The sequence below is a fragment of the Schistocerca americana genome, chromosome 9 (assembly GCF_021461395.2).
Source record: "Schistocerca americana isolate TAMUIC-IGC-003095 chromosome 9, iqSchAmer2.1, whole genome shotgun sequence".
Classification (NCBI taxonomy): Eukaryota; Metazoa; Arthropoda; class Insecta; order Orthoptera; family Acrididae; genus Schistocerca; species Schistocerca americana.
The window spans coordinates 25,937,038-25,958,848 of NC_060127.1; positions in this window are offsets into that span (position 1 = coordinate 25,937,038).

The following is a 21,811-nucleotide window of genomic DNA, read 5'->3' on the forward strand; positions in this document are numbered from 1 at the left end:
AGCGCCTCGCAGTTTTGGAGATTGTTGTTCCAAACGCAGCGGCATAGCGATCAACCCTTTGTCAGAGACGCTAATGTCAGAGTATTTCCACATTTTCGTCTCGTACTTTCATGGCCCACGGCCATACAATCCGGAAAAATTCTCAGCAGCTGAAACATCCGGTCGTGAAAGCCTTCATTGTATGAAGGGGTTCACACACATCCATGCTCTAGGCAGGATTCGAACCTGTGACCGTAGCGGTCGCGCGGTACCAGACTGAAGGAGTTCACAACAGTAGCCTCGCAGTTTTGGAGATTGTTGCTGCAAACACAGCGGCATAACGATCAGCCATTTGTCAGAGACGCTAATGTCAGAGTATTTCCACATTTTCTTCCCGTACTTTCATGGCCCACGGCCATACAATCCGGAAAAATTCTCAGCAGCTGAAACATCCGGTCATGAAAGCCTTCATTGTATGAAGGGGTTTCCATACATCCATGCTCTAGGCAGGATTCGAACCTGCGACCGTAGCGGCCGCGCGCTTCCAGACTGATGGAGTTCACGACAAGCGCCTCGCAGTTTTGGAGTTTGTTGCTCCAAACGCAGCACCATAACGATCAGCCCTTTGTCAGAGACACTAATGTCAGAGTATTTCCACATTTTCGTCCCGTATCGTCGCTCGAACCAGTCCCCAGCTATCACTGCTGCGCTTATTACCTTCTTTACTGCGTCACGTACCTCGCCGACGCCAACAGGCAGGACCGAGTCTTGAGGTGGGCAGTCGCCGTACATAATGTTTCGGCTTGACAGTGTATTACGAGCAGCCTCGGCCCCTGTGCCGTACTAAGTAACCAACAATTCTGCGACCCGAGCCACTTTCTCGTTAGCTGGGCGTAAGTAATGGCGCCCGGCGTTCGCTGCTGAACCGGAAGACGGCGTCGAGCGCTTTCACGGGCCGCCATACGTGGGCCAGGCGGGCGCCGCTGTCTCCGGCAGATGTCGGCCTGCGGGTTGCGAGCAGAATCTCGTCAGCTGGAATTCCAGACTGGTGGGCTGGCTGGCTGGGTGCGGGCCTGTGGCCCCCCAGCTCTCGCGGCCTTGGAAAATCACTGAGCTGAGGAAGGGGGGCTGGCCAACACCGACTCAGAGGAAGGCCTCGGCGCTTGTTGGTGACGTCACGTCAGCTAGGCACGGCGAACGCCAGGTCCGTTGCAGGCAGAAACGCCTGGGCGTGCTTATCACTATAAATCTCTTATTTTTGGACAAAATGTTTGGTATTGTTTTGGATTCTGCAGTTTTATTTAGATGAAAAGCTACAAATGAAGATCATAGTTCTGTATTACTGAATCCTGTCGAAACAAACGTAGATCGATATGAGAAGATACTTTGCCCCATTGCAAGCTTCGGAAATTTTACATTCGAGTAACTATATTTACTTGATCCATTTTGCTATCGAAACTTACCCCAATCCCCTTACAATGAACTCGTTTCTTTTATTTATTTATTTTCGTTTGACATCGTCACTGGAAATGTGAACTAACTTACATGTGTAAATGTCCAACTGTTGCCAGTCATTAGATTACAGTCGTTTTCAACGAAAGGAATTCTATACAGGAAACAAAATAGCTTCATACATCGAAAATACTGCTGAGCTTAAACTTTTTTAAACATGCACATTAGAAAAGATACATATTTCCCTCTTGCAACTGAAAGGAGAAAGTTTATAAGATAAAAAAATTTTATTTGATAAAACAAGTATCTCTCTTTTGCCCCTTCTTCTGTCCCCCACCCTGTCCCCAAACGTGTACAATCGCAAGACATTTCATTAACATTCAGTGCTCCTCACCCCATAGTCAACCAAGATACCTAAGGAAGAGCACCAATATGTTCAAAGTTTCTTGTAAACGCAACCCAGTACAAACGTAACTTCCTCAGATTTACAAATAAGGTAAAGCAGCACGAATTCTGTTGCTGCTGGACCATGAAGTTGTTTTTGTGTGTCAATCCTTAAAACAGGTGGTAATTTAAGTTCACGAGTACACTATTTGTTAAGAAGTGTAATGAATTGCACAATTAATTGATTGCAGAAATCTATCAGAACAATGTGTGTTGGTCAACAACCGCCAATAGTTTCGCACTTTCCTGTGTCAGAGAGGGAGACGCCACCATTATGAGTATGCCTGCAACAGACCTGGCGTTCGCCGTGCCTAGCTGACGTGACGTCACGAACAAGCGCCGAGGCCTTCCTTTGAGTCTGTTTTGGGCTGGCGCGGCTCAGAGCAGGCACGGGAAAAACCGACCGGTTACAGCTGACACCGTTATTTTAGTTCTCAGTAACCGTTATTTTTCGGTACGTTTGGTCTCGATTAGTATTTGTCTTTTTTTTCTTTTTTACCGATAACCTGATAAAAGAACCGAAATATAGGCCATATAGTCTGTCGGTAAACTGAAGAGCGAGCGAGCGAGTCCCCACTCTGCCAACCCAGCAAGTCACAGGGCGCTTCTACAGGCTGTTTCACAACGTAGTACCAGCCCTGCCGTGACGCGCTGTTTAAATCTGTGGTGACGCCGTGTATAGATACGTCTCCGCTGCGTTCATTTGTAGACAAATGCGTTAATACCGCAAGGAATACAAAAAACGATAGCGTTTTCCGAATACATAGAAAGAAGGATCCTTTATTGTATGATTATATGATAGCGGAACAAACACTGGTAGCAGTTACTTCTGTAAAATATCTGGGAGTATGCGTGCGGAACGATTTGAAGTGGAATGATCATATAAAATTAATTGTTGTTAAGGCGGGTACCAAGATGAGATTCATTGGGAGAGTCCTTAGAAAATGTAGTCCATCAACAAAGGAGGTCGCTTACAAAACACTCGTTCGACCTATACTTGAGTATTGCTGATCAGTGTGGGATCTGTACCAGATCGGGTTGTCGGAGGAGATAGAGAAGATCCAAAGAAGAGCGGCGCGTTTCGTCGCAGGGTTATTTGGTAAGCGTGACAGCGTTACGGAGATGTTTAGCAGACTCAAGTGGCAGACTCTGCAAGAGAGGCGCTCTGCATCGCGGTGTAGCTTGCTGGCCAGGTTTCGAGAGGGTGCGTTTCTGGATGAGGTATCGAATATATTGCTTCCCCCTACTTATACCTCCCGAGGAGATCACGAATTTAAAATCAGAGAGATTCGAGCGCGCACGGAGGCTTTCAGACAGTCGTTCTTCCCGCGAACCATACGCGACTGGAACAGGAAAGGGACGTAATGACAGTGGCACGTAAAGTGCCCTCCGCCACACACCGTTGGGTGGCTTGCGGAGTGTAAATGTAAATTTAAATGTAAACCGAACATTATAGAGTAAATATTATCAACATTAGAACGGAAGTCAGAATTCTACTGGAAACATAGAACCGAATGCCTGTTCATGTGAATGTATGTTCCTCTATTACTATTCGTAAAACGAACCCCACATAATGCAATCAGTCTGTAGAATTTAAGGCGTGTTCGTATTTTGTGTTTCTCCTAATAGGTAGAAGTTTTCTTTGAAGGACTGCATTGAAACTTAACAATTCTTGCAACACGAAGAGTGTTTAAAAAGTAAGCATAAATTTATAATTTTGTGTGTCGTATTAGTCCAATTTGCACTACTTTTTTGTCACTGTCTTTGTAAACAGGCCTCAAAAGTATGTGTACAATGTTATGCATTTTGGGTATTTACTATGTTGTCAGCTGCCATGTGTTTTGGTAGCATCAACAATTATTTGTTTTGTATTAAAATAAATTAGAAGATCTGCATTATATTTTGTGATAAGAATGGAATAAAGTGTATGAAATTTTTAGAAATGGTAAATATTGCCTGTTATGAGTAAACCAAGGGCAGGCAAGTGGTATAAACATTTCAAAGCATGCCTTAAAGAACAGCGGTTTTACAAGCATGGATGAGATTAAAAATCCTTAGTTAAGAGACGTATAAACTGTCCCGATGAAACAGCTACTAAAGTGTTTCGGGGATTGGAAAAAACACTGGCATAAGTGTATAGTATGTATTGGGGAATATTTTGAAGAGGATAACATTGCTGTAGATTAACAAATAAAGTTCTTACCAAAAAATAACAGTAAGTATGTGAACGCACCTTGAATGTCAATGTTTTTGCTCAGAAGTCCAGAATCGCTGTACATGTTTCGAACGAACTTTCAGCAGTGTTTAGAATAACTATTGCGGACATGTTTTAAATGCCTCTGACCACTATGGGACTTAACATCTGGGGTCATCAGTCGGACAAGTTTTAAGCAATATGTCTTAGGTGAATAGTGACCGAGATACAAATTTAGTGTTCCTTAAGCATCAAAGGTTTTATGTGATTTTGAAACTGTCCATAACGATGGGTTTCCTCCCAAAATTATTAGTTTCCCTTCGTGGCGATTCCAGCAACCATGCGGCTTATTTTTCCGTTCCCTACTTATGTGTCCTATTTGGTGTGGCTGACGTTTGCATAGATTGCAGCCCTTTAATTGGGACTGGTAATATTAGCCAACAATTATTTTTGGGTTGCCTCTTTAATACACGCTGTAATAATATTAGAGACGATCGAACGCTCGTTACTCCCCAAATATCTCCACTTCTTCGTATCCTGCATATTTTCTTGCAATGCTAGACGATTATCCATCACTTCCGAAGTACATCAATAAGTATACAGTTAACTCACTGACACTGGAAACTAAGATCCCACGCACAGAAGCGACGTATATCACTGCACGCCGATCTACACCGCTAGACCGATAACGGGCAACAGATTTTGGGTGCCCCTGTAGGCCGGAGGCTGCGTTCTTCCGGGAAACGCCACTTCCCCCACCAAAAGCGCTGCTCGCTCTTGAGTTTACAGACATTATATAGCAGCACTGTTAAAATTTGTCGTTTTTGATAAACTTTCTTTTAAGGAACGAGTAGGTTTTACTCGCAAAATTTTCATTGGCATAAAAAATTGTCATACAATGAAGGATTTCACGACCGGATGTTTCAGCTGCTGAGAATCCTTCCAGGTTGTATGGCCGTGGTCCATGGAACTCTTCTATCCCTAACGTTTCGTCCAAGGCTACGTTGGACATCTTCGGAGGTGTTCCTCGTTGTGCTGAGTCTTGCCGACTGACGAGTTGGATGTTGGTTGGTTGGTTTGGGGAAGGAGACCAGACAGCGTGGTCATCGGTCTCATCAGATTAGGGAAGGATGGGGAAGGAAGTCGGCCGTGCCCTTTCAGAGGAACCATCCCGGCATTTGCCTGGAGTGATTTAGGGAAATCACGGAAAACCTAAATCAGGATGGCCGGACGCGGGATTGAACCGTCGTCCTTCCGAATGCGAGTCCAGTGTGTAACCACTGCGCCACCTCGCTCGGTAGTTGGATGTTGAAGAGCGGCCTGAATACCGTGGAAAGTGGGCGTGTCAAAGATAAAATGTAACTATCGATCATAGTAGGTCAAAGATTAAAAACTTCTCATCGATTCTAGAGCACCACTGTCCATATATCGCTGAGTTTCATGGTTTCTTCTTTTCTGTTAAAATTATCCCCATGTTTATATATTTCGGTGGCTTCTCTATATAGCCGTGGATAATAGCTCGTCATAGTACATAAAACTTCAGTTTCCGAACATTTTACTACGTGATCACCTGACTGAAGAGCATGTTCCGCCATGGCTGGCTTGTCCGTTTTCCCTAGTTGGTAAAGACATTTATGTTCCTTCAACCGTGTATACACACTTCTCCTTGTAGTTCCAATGTAGACCTTACCACACGTACACAGAATCTTGTATACGCCACTTGCAGGCAGAGGGGAACGTTTTTCCTTAACAGAACGAAGTGCTTGGCCTATTTTCTTAGTTGGTCTGAAAAGCGGTCGAACGTTATGTGTCCTTAAAATCTTGCCGATTTGATCCGTTACTTTTTTGATGAAAGGTAGAGAAACCGTGTTCTTCCATCACTGTGTCCTATCTTCGTCCTTAGGCCTCCTGCTTTCGGTCGCAAAACTATTTATATTCTTACTGGAGTACACATTCTTCTCAAAAGCTTGCCTTACGTGTTTCAACTCGGCGTCCAGGTATTCCGGCGTACAAATCTTTTTAGCCCTGTCCACTAGACTTTTAATTACACCTCTTTTATGTTGTGGATGATGATTGGCAAGGGCCCAGGATCTGAACTAAAGTGGGGGGGGGGGGGGGGGCAGGTCATACTAGTCTCAGGAAGCAAGGACTCGAGACAACGTACAACACTTCTTATTAAATAAACCAGTGAACCAGTGAAAAACTGCTTTTAATAAACATTTTAAATACAAGAATACATTTGTACAATCCGCGAAAACATGCACCATTTCTTATTAAATAAAACAGTAAACTAGTGAAAAACTGCGAATATCTTCTTGGCGGGGGGGGGGGGGGGGGGGCCGTTCCCCCCCCCCCCCCCCCCCCCTGCCCCTCGCTGAGTACGCCCATGATGATTAGAATCCTTATGCAAGTATCTGTCGCTATGTGTAACCTTCCGAAAGACTTTACGTTTCAAGCTGCCATCAGTCTGTCTCATAAGGAAGACATCCAAGAAGGATATTGCATTCTCTTACGCCATTTCCATGGTAAACTGGATTTTAGGATTTATACTATTTTAACAACAAAATATTTCCTCTAAAACTTTTTTTGCCATGTGACGAAACCACAAGTGTATCATCCACGTATCGATACAGAACAGAGATGCCCATTTTGTAACTATGCCTATCAGTAGTTACTGCCTTCAGTAGTTAAAATCTTATTTAGTTGGCACTACTGACGCTCGTTGTATTGGAGTGGTTCGAGTAACGAAGATTTTTCTGAGGTAAGTGATTCATGAAAGGTATAGGTTATTGTTAGTCAGGGCCATTCTTTTGTAGGGATTATTGAAAGTCAGATTGTGTTGCGCTAAAAATAATGTGTATTACACTACTGGCCATTAAAATTCCTGCACCACGAAGGTGACATGCTACAGACGCGAAACTTAACCGACAGGAAGAAGATGCTGTGACATGCTAATGATTAGCTATTCAGAGCATTCACACAAGGTTTGCACCGCTGGCGACACCTACAGCGTGCTGACATGAGGAAAGTTTCCAACCGATTTCTCATACACAAACAGCAGTTGACCGGCGTTGCCTGGTGAAACGTTGTTGTGATGCTTCGTGTAAGGAGGAGCAAAGTGTACCATCACGTTTCGGATTGTAGCTATCGCGATTGCGGTTTATCGTATCGCGACAATGCGCTCGCATTGGTCGAGATCCTGTGACTGTTAGCAGAATATGGAATCGGTGGGTTCAGGAGGGTAATACGGAATGCCGTGCTGGATCCCAACGGCCTCGTATTACTAGCAGTAGAGATGACAGGCATCTTATCCGAATGGCTGTAACGGATCGTGGAGCTACGTCTCGATCCCTTACTCAACAGATGGGGATGTTTGATAGAACAACAACCATCTGCACGAACAGTTCGATGACGTTTGCAGCAGCACGGACTATCAGCTCGGAGACCATGGCTGCGGTTACCCTGGACGCTGCATCACAGACAGGAGCGTCTGCGATGGAGTACTCAACGACGAACCTGGCTGCACGAATGGCAAAACGTCATTCTTTTCGGATGAATCCAGGTTCTGTCTACAGCATCATGATGGCCGCATCCGTGTTTGGCGACATCGCGGTGAACGCACATTGGAAGGGTGTATTCGTCATCGCCATACTGGCGTGTCACCCAGCATGATGGTATGGGGTGCCATTGGTTACACGTCTCAGTCACCTCTTGTTCGCATTGACGGCACTTTGAACAGTGGACGTTACATTTCAGATGTGTTACGACCCGTGGCTTTACCCTTCATTCGATCCCTGCGAAACCCTACATTTCAGCAGGATAATGCACGATGGCATGTTGCAGGTCCTGTACTGGCCTTTCTTGATACAAAAAATGTTCGACTGCTGCCCTGGCCGGCACATTCTCCATCTCACACCAATTGAAAACGTCTGGTCAATGGTGTCCGAGCAACCGGCTCGTCACAATACGCCAGTCACTACTCTTGATGATCTGTGGTATCGTGTTGAAGCAGCATGGGCAGCTGTACCTGTACACGCCATCCAAGCTCTGTTTGAGTCAATGCCCAGGCATGTCAAGGCCGTTATTACGGCCAGAGGTGGTTGTTCTGGGTACTGATTTCTCAGGATCTATGCACCCAAATTGGGTGAAAATGTAATCGCATGTCAGTTCTAGTATAATATATTTGTCTAATGAATACCCGTTTATCATCTGCATTTCTTCTTGGTGTAGCAATTTTAATGACAAGTAGTGTAGTTTAGTGATGATCAGAATAAGTAAAGAGCAAACTGTTTGAGTACGTTGAGTTTTGCTCAACTGTTTGAAAATGAAATAACATAGAAGTTTACCAGCACAGTCATGCTTAGTTTTTCTAAGGGGACGGTTCTATAACAAATGGGAAAAGCTAGCAGTGTTGTCGTGTTGTACTAATTGTATAAGAATTGGTACAGAATTTTTGATACAATAAAGTACCTGTTACCACGCATTGTACATGCAGTGTGCAAGGCTTGCCTCACCTGGTCTATGCGGTAGTTTCCCAGTGTCGTCGCCGGACATCTATTGTGTTACAGAGCAGACCATCCCTAGTCTGTAAGTATTTTACGAAGTGCAGTATCAGTGAAGTACAGTGCCAAAATTGTAGGAGCCATAACAAACGTACGACAGAATATGAGGAGAATACTAGATGGACAATTTCTACTGACGGTAGATTACACAAAAAGGTGGACGTTATTTATGATTACTTATGCTCCGCCGTGCATGCTGAACCAAAAGAGTTTTATTACAATTTAACTCACAGCATTCTCAGTTTCGACAAGTATTGAAACTACGAACAAGAATAAAAAGAGAAGAGCGTGTGGGCCATTAGATGAACGGTCAGCATGTCTGACTGCCATGCAGTGCGCCCAAGTTCGATTCCCAACCTGGTCGGTGATTTTCTCCGCTGGGACTGGGTGTCGTGTTGTGCTAATCATTCTTTCATCATCATCGACACCTCAGCAGCTGAACTTCGCCAGGCGCAGTCTCCCTGCCATCAGGGTCAGACGACCATTCCATTTCACCATAAGGTTCGGTTGTTTCAGGGAGGAGACCAAACAGCGTGGTCATCGGTCTCATCGGATTAGCGAAGGAAGTCGGCCGTGCCCTTTCAAAGGAACCATCCTGGCATTTGCCTGGAACGATTTAGGGAAATCACGGAAAATCTAAATCAGGATGGCGGGACGCGGGATTGAACCGTCGTCCTCCCGAATGCGAGTCCAGTGTGCTGGCCACTACGCCACCTCGCTCGGTTCACAATAAGAGCATTGCCGATTACCAAAGTACAGGGTGATTATAATTAAACTTTGTAAACTCTATAGAAATAACACCACTGGTCAGAATGTCAAATTGCAAAGGAATATTACCGGAGAAGGGGAAAAACGTATGGCAAAAGAAAAAAAATGGTGTGGAAATTGATCAATAGATGGCGCTGTATGTGTCAGAGTACGTCAATGAAAACACCTGTCACGCGCACGACCCACTGAATTTGGTATAAACACGTCGGCTACACGGCTTTTCCTCCTTTCGCGTCTGCGACGTTCGCCATGACTGTCTCAATGCAGCATCGCGCTCTGCTTGTAAAGCTGTATTACAAGAATGATGACGGTGCTCACGTCGCTCTGCAGGCGTTCCGGACACTGAAAGTTTGAAAAAAGGCGTTAGTCCGCTGACGGACAGGGGCCTGGAGAAAACGATTCGGAAATTCGAAGAGACGGGTTCTTTTGGTCTCCAAACTGGTAGAGGGAGGAAACGAATTGATTCGACGCTATTGGAAGCAATGGCCACAGCAATGCAGGAGGAGACGAGTGGTGGTGTGCAAACGTGTAGTGCACGGACAACTGCCCGAACATTGGGCATACCCGTGAGCACGGTGCCTAAAATCCTACGAAACATCCTTATTTGCTATCCATTCAAAATCACCCATGTGCACGAGTTGCTTCCCGTTGACCTGCCAGCATGAAAGAACTTTAATTAGGAATTTCTTGCTCTCATGGAAGTGGACAATGATTGGGGGTGGAACATACTATGGACAGACGAAGCCCACTTCTATCTGACAGGATATGTCAATACACAGAATTGTGGAATATGGGCAGCCAACCAGTATCACTTCATACTGAAAAGATCACTGTGTGGTGCGGGTCTACGGTAACATTTATTATACGGCCATATTCTTCGAAGAGACAGGTGCTTCCGGTTATTTTACCTGTACCGTCACTGGTAAGCGCTATGAGTGTTTTTTGCACAACCACGTCATTCCAGCGTGGATGTGTGGATGGGATCATTTTTATGCAAGATGGCGCACCTCCGCACATTGCAAATCCAGTTAAGCACCTGCTGAAGCGCCATTTCGGAAATGCTAGAATTATTAGCCGCCATTTCCCTACAGCCTGGCCGTCCCGATCATCTGATCCGAGTGACTTCTGGCTGTGGGGCTATCTGATAGATGTTGTCTTCAGTGTTCCGATTGCAAACTTAGCTGCATTGAAGGCGTGCATTGCGCATCACATTCTGAACCTGACCCCGGAAACACTTCGATCAGTTGTGGAACATGCTGTTTCACTAGTTCAACTTGTTGCAGAAAACGGTGGACAGCATATTGAACATGTTTTCCGCCGGTCACACGGAAATTAATAATCCGATTTAATTTTTATTGTTGCTTTAATGTTGTTTTTGGCTTCAGGGCAATTAAAAACCGATGTGATTGATGCATTTCATGCAGTTTTTGGTCTCAGGACAATTAAAAACCGATGTGATAAATGCTTTTTATGAGGTTTTTTCGCCTCAGGACAATTAAAATTCGATGTGAGCGATGCTTTTTAAGCGATTTTTGTCCTCAGGACAATTAAAAACCGATGTGATTAATGCTTTTTATGAGGTCTTTGGCGTCAGGACAGTTAAAAACCGATGTGAGTGAAGATTTTTATGCGATTTTTGGCCTCAGGACAATTAAAAACCGATTTTTCCCATTGCATGTGTTATGATCTAACCATGGTGGTTGGGCTTACGTACCTAACAGTATCACACCTGTACACCCATGCACACTAAGTAACAAAGTTTGTTTAACGTCAGACGTACACCTTAGACATTGTTGTATGATTCATTTGTCATTTGTAGTCGACCACAATTAAACTGTGATGCTTACAGCGCCATCTATATCTACATTTTGTAACTATTTATTTTTCTTCTCCCATACGTTTTCCCCCTTCTCCGATAATATTCCGTTGCAATTTGACGTCATTCTGACCAGTGGTGTTATTTCTACAGCGGTTTGAAAGTTTAAAGTGTTTGATCACACAGTTTAGGTAGAAGATGTTTACACACACAGGAAAACGTTTTCTTTTGTCCTTTTCAGTAAACTTTTGTTTTACCGTTTCTTTTCGCATTCCAGTATTCCAGTTCATTAAATCTATTGACGCAGTCTGTTTTATCACGTATCTGTGATCATATGCCCAAGGAAAACAACTGGCAGGAGATGACAGAGAGTAACGGACAATTCTACTTAGGAGGATGGATGTCACGATTCAACCGTGATGCCATTCACGTAGCTGTCTAATCTTTCACAAAGGGAGGGATCACGAAACAATTATACGACAGAATCAGTTACCCTTTTGTCCAATTCAGGACGGTTGTGCCGAAATAAAAGTTTTGAAATACAAACGATACGAGACTTCCACTTTTTTAAAACAATATGAAAATAAATACGTACACATATTAATATACATTTTAATAAATCCTAAGTAAGAAGTTCTATGAGATTCTAATAGATCCGTTCGATTTCATTCAGGGACGTAAGTTTCTTATAATTTCGCAGCACAACAATGCCTGGGTGATGTAACATGTCACGACGATTTACATGAGCCACAGTACTTGCTGCATTGAGTTCATATTTTAAGTTCCTTTTATTTACAACATTTGAATTTTCACAACGACGCGATGTAGGCAAGTGTGTCTTGACTATCAAGTCTGTATTGCATAACTGGGATCGTTGTGAAATCCGCACCGCGTGGGTGCGACAAAAAGTGCACCGGTGCTGGTAAAAAGTGAATAACGAGTTAGCGTGACTGAGCTCAGAGAGAATGTCTTTCACGATCTTCCTAGGACATCCCTCCTCCACACATTAAACCACAGCCAGCCAGATAATCGCAGAATCAAGTCCAGACAAGGAAAGTGTACATTTGACAAGGAAAGTGTACATTTCCTTTTTGTGCATCCGTGAATGCGAAATAATAACGCTTGTGAAACACAGGATTTCAGTCACACAATGTCTTTCTTAGATTTCCCATCTCAGTCACATACACTTAATGGTGTTTAAATAGATTAAAACTTCACTGTAACTTAATCCGAGAACTTCAGGTCAGAGTTTTATCATTTGCATTACACCATTCAACCTGTCTCTGCAGATCTTGTTATTAGTCAATAAATCAAATTATGTTTAGGTAAAGGAAGTGGTACATCATATTGATTCTTATACTATTTTCTTGTCCTCCACATGAACATTAGCATTGGACTTTGAAATTAATGAGAAAATGTTCAGGTCATGTTAAGCCGATTTTGCTTCAACATTTCTCGACATTGCTAGCTCAACACTATCTAAAGTTTGGGCAACTGCAGAACAAACACACGTCTACGTGTGAAAATATGTGTACAGCAAACCGAAACTAAAGAATATCTCAAACTAAGGAGCGCTGTATCTTAGAATACAAACAATTCCTCATCGAAATATTCGTCCATCACTCATTATTTACGAATACTTACACAGGGCGGTTCACAAAGATATGAAAATATTTTAATATGTTATTCTAAAAATAAAACTAAAGAAAAAAGTTCATATAAACACAGGTCTGCAAATGTTTAGTTACGGAGTTATGGCTAATAAAAGATTTTGCCTGAAATTTAGCAACTTCGCTATTATATAGCCATCGCAAAACTGTACGAGATTAAAGTAAAGCAATATTTCCATTTATTTCGTTATTATTGATCTGGTGAATTTAATAAAGCATGCCCCAGACGTGTATCTGCAGTAGTTTTCCAGAACATCAAGAGAAGCAAACGAAATTAAGAACAACCCTGTGAACTGAAACGAGCAACAAAATCTGTTCACAGACGTGCAGCTAAATGCGCTGAACTCGGTGGAGACATTTTTGAACATTTATTGTCAATGTATTGTGAAACTGCATGTACACTGTACAACTTCCTTAACACTGAGCTTTGATTTTTTCCGGTTTAACATGAATTCACGTCTCCTATGGTATTAATGAAAGCGGATTATCTGACACGTTCATACAGTTCCAGTTAACGTTATTACCATCATTTTTCCAAAATTAAATTCTCTACAACTTCTGTTCAAAACTTCGTGCAATTGTCTGGAATTTAAAAAACAAATTGGGCCAAGTAGTTAATAAATCAAAAATTTTACGAAGTTACTTCTTTGCTTCTCTTGGATGTTCGGGAACACTACTGCAGATACACGTCTGGGACATGTTTAATTCACCAGATCAATAACAAAATAAACGGAAATCGTGCTTTACTTTAATCTCGTACTGTTTTGCGATGGCTTCATATTAGCGAAGTTGCTAAATTTTAGGGAAAATATTTTATCAGCAGTAACTCCGCAAGCAGCATTTGCAGGCCTATGTTTGTATGAACTTTTTCTTTAGTTTTACTTGTAGAATAACATATTGAAATATTTGCATATCTTTGTGAATCACCCTGTATATTTAAAGCTGATGATTCAGCACCTCAAATAGGCTCAAGAATTTCACCTTATAAATTAGTAAAAGGCAGCACCTTAAGATACTGATTCCTATAAAAATATTTACATTTCGCTCTTATTATTCTTCTTGAGGTTATATTGACTTCAGTCAGTTCAGGGTCATGATTAAGTGAGCATTTCTTAGCATAATAAAACTTAAAGACTAATATATACACATACTCATAACAAATGTCAACAAATCAATAGGTAGCAATTAAATCAGAGTCAGGATTTCTTATTACACTTTTTTAAAGAAATCGTGAGTCTCTTCATAGATACATTTTCTAGTTTTAAATTCAATGCTTCTAATCTCATATTTCTGTTCGTGCCATATTTAACTATACTGTACCTACAGGAATACGAATTGTAAAGTAATTTCTTCATAGATGTGGTGTGTTATGTAATAATTCACAGAACCTCTGGCCCCATAGTAATTTGTTCAGTAAACAAAACGGTATTCGCTACAGTAAAAAATATCCATACATATAAAAGAAAGATTATCTTAAAGAGCGAACTGTTCCTTTGTACTTCTCTTACATATGTTTGACTAATAAAGAGCTCATAGTATAGAAATGTAGGATCCATTGTTTGTTTACCTCAGTTTTCATATGCATGTCATTAGTAAAAAAAGTTAGTACATCTAATCCCTCCTCAGATCAGAGAACAAAGTCATTACTATTACACCTGCAGATACCTTTCCAGCTCCTGGTGACCACACAGTCCTTCAGTTCTGTCAGATTTAAGAAAGACCAAAATATAACTACCTGGGTATAGTATGTTGACTATTTGTACGATTCTGTCTAGAGTATTTGTCATTTGCTATTTATTTTATATAAATCAGATGATTTCGGATGAGATTTGAGTAGTACTGTTTTTCTAACTAAATGTATTTGTATACAACCTAGCTTGGCTTCACATCCCTGTCGGTACGTTCCAGTGCGTCGTTGACTGTCTTCCTGTACGTCATGTGCTAAAAAGGTGGTTATTCAGTCTTCTGATAGGTAGTCACATTAATGTGACTGGACGTTTAAAAAAATATATACATATTAACTAAAGCCGGGCCCAATTAAAAACAAATATGACATGGTTAATTACGCTATAGAGATCTATGGTATACAGGGTGTCCCGTATTTATACCGGCCGATATCTCTAAAGGGCACAATTCTGCAAATAAATTCTCTAGTAAAAGTTGTAAGGTTTGAAGGTGATCATGGAATGGTTACCCCGAAATGGCCTTGACCCCTGTTTCCAAGGTCAAACCAAGTTCAGTTCATTTTTGCAAATGGTAACACGTATTTTCCATTTCATATTCGTATTCTGCATGAAAATAACGCACACTAGAGGGCAGAAGTAAATCCTCTCTGGTAACGAGATCACCGAACACAGAGATGGTGGTCAATCAATGTCTGGGTGGGCCTAGTTGATTACGTGATAGGTCCCGGTTTTTTTTATGGCGAAACGTTGAACGGTTTGCGCTATCTTCATATTCTCCAGAATCTGGTGCTACCTTTACTAGAAAATATCCTCCTAGACATACGAGAACGTATGTGGTTTCAACATGACGGCCTTACCTGTCAGAAGTGTTGTGGGTTGGCAGGAGAGCCAACACCGTATTATTAGAGGAAGCCGAAAGGCACGCGTTTTAGCTCACGCAGGCTGGCGTGAGGTCTGGAACAGGACAAGGAAATTAGAATTTAGAAAAACGGACGTAGCTCGTGGAATACTTAACTTTAATCCATTAATGGTGAACGTCGCTCTTGACGGTACATTATTCATAATATCAATAGTAACTGGTAATGGCGCCTTGCTAGGTCGTAGCAAATGACGTAGCTGAAGGCAATGCTAACTATCGTCTCGGCAAATGAGAACGTACTTTGTCAGTGAACCATCACTAGCAAAGTCGGCTGTAAAACTGGGGCGAGTGCTAGGAAGTCTCTCTAGACCTGCCGTGTGGCGGCGCTCGGTCTGCAATCACTGATAGTGGCGACACGCGGGTCCGACGTATACTAACGGACCGCGGCCGATTTAAAGGCTACCACCTAGCAAGTGTGGTGTCTGGCGGTGACACCACAAGAAGTACAATGCAACTTTTCCGAATCGATGGATTGGCATCGGTAGTACAATTCGTGAAGTCCCGGCAAGATCGGCAGACTTAACACCTTTTATCAAGCAGAGCTGTGAAGCAGAAGGTGTACTCCACTCCACCGACGATACCAGAAGATATGAGAGAAAGGATTGTGGCGGCTTTTCAGGCAATCATCCATCAGACATTGAATGATGTCGAGACCAGTTTCCGACAGAGAGTGTATATGTGCATTAGACAAAATGAGCAATTGATCGAGCATCTGAGATCCTAAATTTCCCGCGAGAACCACGTTAATCAGGCCTTTTCAGGGCTAACGATGTGCGAAGTCCTCTGGGCTGCCTACATGTGGTGCACATTGGTTCCGCTAATGCCCACGGTATTTGCTTTCAAGTTAATCCCTACTGAAGAATTTCAAGGCCGTTTCGAGTTCACGAAAATTTCATCAGCGGACAGAGTTCAGATACCATACAAGATTTTCATTGAAAGTTTTTCCTCTTCTCGTTGGTAACCTGGGAAAGTTACAATGAAGTGCCCCCTGGCGACAGAGCATTGGTTTTCGAAAAAAATGTTCCATACAAACAATGTGGTTTTTTTCGCGTACAATACGAATATGGAATTAAAAAAAGAGGTTATCATGTGTAGTAGAACTGGGCAGCTGCTCTGTTCGTTTCGCGCACTTAGGCAGCAACAGAATTTTTAACAGAGTTGTTATAGAAACAATCACCAGAAATGTCGGCTGACCGCTTATCTACCTCAGAGGACGAGCAACTTATCGAACAGATTTCCGAAAAGCAAATTTTGTGAAATATGGCCGACGCCGAGTGGAAAAATCAAATAAAAAAGGTTTTAATTTTTGGCCGAAATCGGGAGAAAAATGAATAAAACAAGTAAGTAGGAATTTCATCTATTATGTCCAATGCAATACATTTATAAATATATTTGAACTCATTTCTTAACCACAGTTATTATGAGTTGGATGTTGTTATTGTGATCAGTACTGTGAACGTCGATTAAAATTCGGTCCATTGAAGGAATCAGCGAATCCGCTTCTCACAGTGAATCCTTCAGCTGTGGCATAACCGCCAACTCCTGCCAAGGGTAACATGTTGTCCTTGGGCAGTTCATTAATTTCCGATAGATCTGCGTTATAAGGCCGTTGGGACTGGAATTCCTCTCTAAGACAGTTGTGCAAGCAGCTGCAAACTGAAACGACTTTGTCTACAGATTCAACTTTAATATTTATAGGCGTAAAGAAAACTCTGAATATGGAACACATGACACCAAAAGCGCTCTCAGAAACTCTTCGTGCTTTGCTTAACTGGTAACTGAAGTTTCTTTCACGTGCATCTTCTAGCGTTCGTTGTTTTCAGTAAGTTTTCATCATACGTTCGTCTAATCTGAAAACCTCATTGCAAAGTATGACATGAGACAACAGCAAGTTTGATTGTAGCAATGGTCGTGGCGTCGGGAAAGTTGATTCATTCTTCGCTAGTCTCCCGATTTGCGATTTATTGAAAATCCCGGCGTCTCCCTCTTTTGTCGTAAGAGCCTATGCCAACAACAAGAAACACAGTTCGCATCCACGATGGCATGGAGAACTACTGAAAAGTAACCTTTATAGTTGTGATGTATAGACTACCCGTTTTGTTAGGTGCTACAATCCTAACGTGTTTACCATTAAGTACAGCAACAGCATTAAGACAATTCCAACAAGTTCAGAATTCTTCTGCCTTCGTCCTCCGGTCGATCTCGTGAGGAGGAGGTAAAAATTTAGGTAACAGTGCTTGTTTAAGTGCCTCGAGAACATGGGGCACAAATGTACAGGGTTATTACAAATGATTGAAGCGATTTCACAGCTCTACAATAACTTTATTACTTGAGATATTTTCACAAATCTTTGCACACACATACAAAAACTCAAAAAGTTTTTTAGGCATTCACAAATGTTCGATATGTGCCCCTTTAGTGATTCGGCAGACATCAAGCCGATAATCAAGTTCCTCCCACACTCGGCGCAGCATGTCCCCATCAATGAGTTCGAAAGCATCGTTGATGCGAGCTCGCAGCTCTGGCACGTTTCTTGGTAGAGGAGGTTTAAACACTGAATCTTTCACATAACCCCACAGAAAGAAATCGCATGGGGTTAAGTCAGGAGAGCGTGGAGGCCATGACATGAATTGCTGATCATGATCTCCACCACGACCGATCCATCGGTTTTCCAATCTCCTGTTTAAGAAATGCCGAACATCATGATGGAAGTGCGGTGGAGCACACTCCTGTTGAAAGATGAAGTCGGCGCTGTCGGTCTCCAGTTGTGGCATGAGCCAATTTTCCAGCATGTCCAGATACACGTGTCCTGTAACGTTTTTTTGGCAGAAGAAAAAGGGGCCGTAAACTTTAAACCGTGAGACTGCACAAAACACGTTAACTTTTGGTGAATTGCGAATTTGCTGCACGAATGCGTGAGGATTCTCTACCGCCCAGATCCGCACATTGTGTCTGTTCACTTCACCATTAAGAAAAATGTTGCTTCATCACTGAAAACAAGTTTCGCACTCAATGCATCCTCTTCCATGAGCTGTTGCAACCGCGCCGAAAATTCAAAGCGTTTGACTTTGTCATCGGGTGTCAGGGCTTGTAGCAATTGTAAACGTTAAGGCTTCTGCTTTGCCTTTTCCGTAAGATTTTCCAAATCGTCGGCTGTGGTACATTTAGCTCCCTGCTTGCTTTATTCGTCGACTTCCGCGGGCTACACGTGAAACTTGCCCGCACGCGTTCAACCGTTTCTTCGCTCACTGCAGGCCGACCCGTTGATTTCCCCTTACAGAGGCATCCAGAAGCTTTAAACTGCGCGTACCATCGCCGAATGGAGTTAGCAGTTGCTGGATATTTGTTGAACCTCGTCCTGAAGTGTCGTTGCACTGTTATGACTGACTGATGTGAGTGCATTTCAAGCACGACATACGCTTTCTCGGCTCCTGTCGCCATTTTGTCTCACTGCGCTCTCGAGCGCTCTGGCGGCAGAAGCCTGAAGTGCGGCTTCAGCCGAACAAAACTTTATGAGTTTTTCTACGTATCTGTAGTGTGTCGTGACCATATGTCAATGAATGGAGCTACAGTCAATTTATGAAATCGCTTCAATCATTTGTAATAGCCCTGTACTTATAGCAGACATGGAAATGCGATGTGAGAATGGTAGAGAATGGAAAGATGCCCCAGTTGCAAGACACCTGAAAAAATTTGGGATGTAAATTACTTTGCACGAAAGGTAAGCACTTGAGTTTGAAACTGACACATAATTCAATACATAATATTTCTGAAATTGAATAACAATGCTAACGTTATAAATAGAACGTGTTTAGATGTAGTTGAACTGTTCGCTCTCTTCAAGATTTATTACGCTTGTGATTTCAGGTGCGCAGTGCAAAGGGCGATGGAGAAACATCCGACATCATTTTAGGAGATACAGGAAACTAAAAATGTCTGCGGTAACTGGATCAGCAGCCACGAAGCAAAGAGCCGTGTGTACGGGGACAGAAGTCGATTCCTTAATAGCGTGGAGGATGAATCTAAAACGTTGTCCGAAGTCAACACGGAATATATGGAGTCTAATGAAGAGAGACAGGCAACAGTCGATGATCACAGCCACCAGCCAAACGATGATTCCACAGCTCAAATGGTTCAAATGGCTCCAATCGCTATGGGACTTACCATCTGAGGTCATCAGTCCCCTAGACTTAGAACTACGTAAACCTAACTAACCTAAGGACATCACACACATCCATGCCCAAGGCAGGATTCGAACCTGCGGCCGTAGCAGCAGCGCGGTTCCAGACTGAAGCGCCTAGAACCGCTCGGTCACAGCGGCCGGCGATTACACAGCCTCAGTTGGTAATGCTGAAAGAACCATTCAAGAACCTAACAGTTCTCCTCCACTTGTTCATAGACGCAGAGCAAAGAAAACAAAACTCATGACTAACAGGAACTCGTTAAAGAAACACATGAAGATCGACAGACGTTTTCTAAATTTTTCGACAAGCTAATGGAGCCTGAAACTGAGGACGAAACTGATTTGTTTTTCAAATCCAAGGCAGCAGTGAAAAAAATTTAGACCCGACCTTATATGAGAAACCAAAAAATATAGGCCGGCCGGTGTGACCGAAAGTTCTAGGCGCTACAGTCTGGAACTGTGCGACCGCTACGGCCGCAGGTTCGAATCGTGCCTCGGGCATGGATGTGTGTGCTGTCCTTAGGTTAATTAGGTTTAAGTAGTTCTGAGTTCTAGGGGACTGATGACCTTAGATGTCCCATAGTACTCAGAGCCATTTGAGCCAAAAAACCTATGTGCAGTACTGTGATGGACATAGAAACCATAAACCAGAGATATCAAGAATATGGCAACAACTCCAGGTTTCGGTACGCAAACAGCAGCCCTCCTGCTTGCATCCCAAGTGTTGACAGAGAGCAAGGCCCGACAAACTACGACAATAACGCCACTGCTGCACACATTTGTGCCTATAATAAGTATCATACAATGTAGTATTATTTTCTTTCTTTCTGCTGCAATAAATTTTCTTCTAGCTACAGAGTCAGTATTTTTGTCCCATTCTCAGTCACATTTGCTGCCGTCGGAAACAGTATAAACCACACATATATGAGGGTAAGTCAATTATAATCCGCAAAGTAGTTATAAAGTTTTATTGTAATCAAATAGGAAACATACAAAAACATCATTTTCCGACATACTTTTCTTGTGTTTCAACGCACTTGGTCCATCGTTGTACTAGCTTCCTGATGCCCTCATAAGAGAAGGTTCTCGGTTGAGCTGAGAGGCAGTAATGCACTTCTTCTTTCACTGCTCGTCCGAGGCAAATCGACGGCCCCTTAATGCCTGTTTGAGTGGACCAAACAAGTTGTAGTCAGAAGGGGCAAGATCGGGACTATATGGAGGATGATCCAGTACTACAAATTTGAGTTTCTGGAGCGTTTCAGCAGTGTGGGCAGCAGTATGCGGACGGGCATTGTCGTGCAACAGCTTTTGACAGCAATCCTCGCCGTTTGCTTCGAAGTGCTTGCTTTAGCGTGGCAGTAAGCATCTCACTGTAACGTACACTGTTTATTGTTGTGTTGCTTTCCCCATCTTGTTACAAAACTGGACCCTGTGCGTCCCAAACAACCGTAAGTACCAGTTTTCCAGCGGACTGTTGAGTCTTGAACTTTTTCTTGCACGGCGAATTTGGATGTTGCCATTCCATACTCAGTTGTTTACTCTCCGGCTCGTAATGATGGATCCATGTTTCGTTACCAGTAATGAACCTGTCTTAGAAGTTGTTTCTTTCGTTACCATAGCGATCCAAATGTTTTTTTGCAGATGTCCAAGTGCGTTTGTTTATTCAATTGTGTGAGTTGTTTTGGGACCCATCTTGCACGAAATTTATGAAACCCTAGTCTGTTGTGGATGATTTTGCAGGCAGCTCCGTGACTAATTTGCAGACGATGCGCCACTTCGTCAATAGTTAATCTACGTCTAAGAGAATCATTTCACGTGAACGCTCAATGGTTTCTTCATTTGTAGCGGTAAACGCTCGTCCGGCTCCTTCATCGTGCGTAACACTTGTGCGACCATTTCCGATTTTTTGTATGCATTCGTAGACTCTCCGTTGTGGCAAAACACTGTTCCCGTACTGTACCGAAAGTCTTTGATGGATTTCGGCCCGTGATACGCAATCCGACCACAAAAAACTGATCACTGAACGTTGTTCTTCTTAGGTGCAAATAGCGGAGCAGCCATGATTAACAGCACGGCAGCGATAACGAAACTAAGATTGAAAATTGCAAACATATAACGACAAGTAAACAAATCATACGT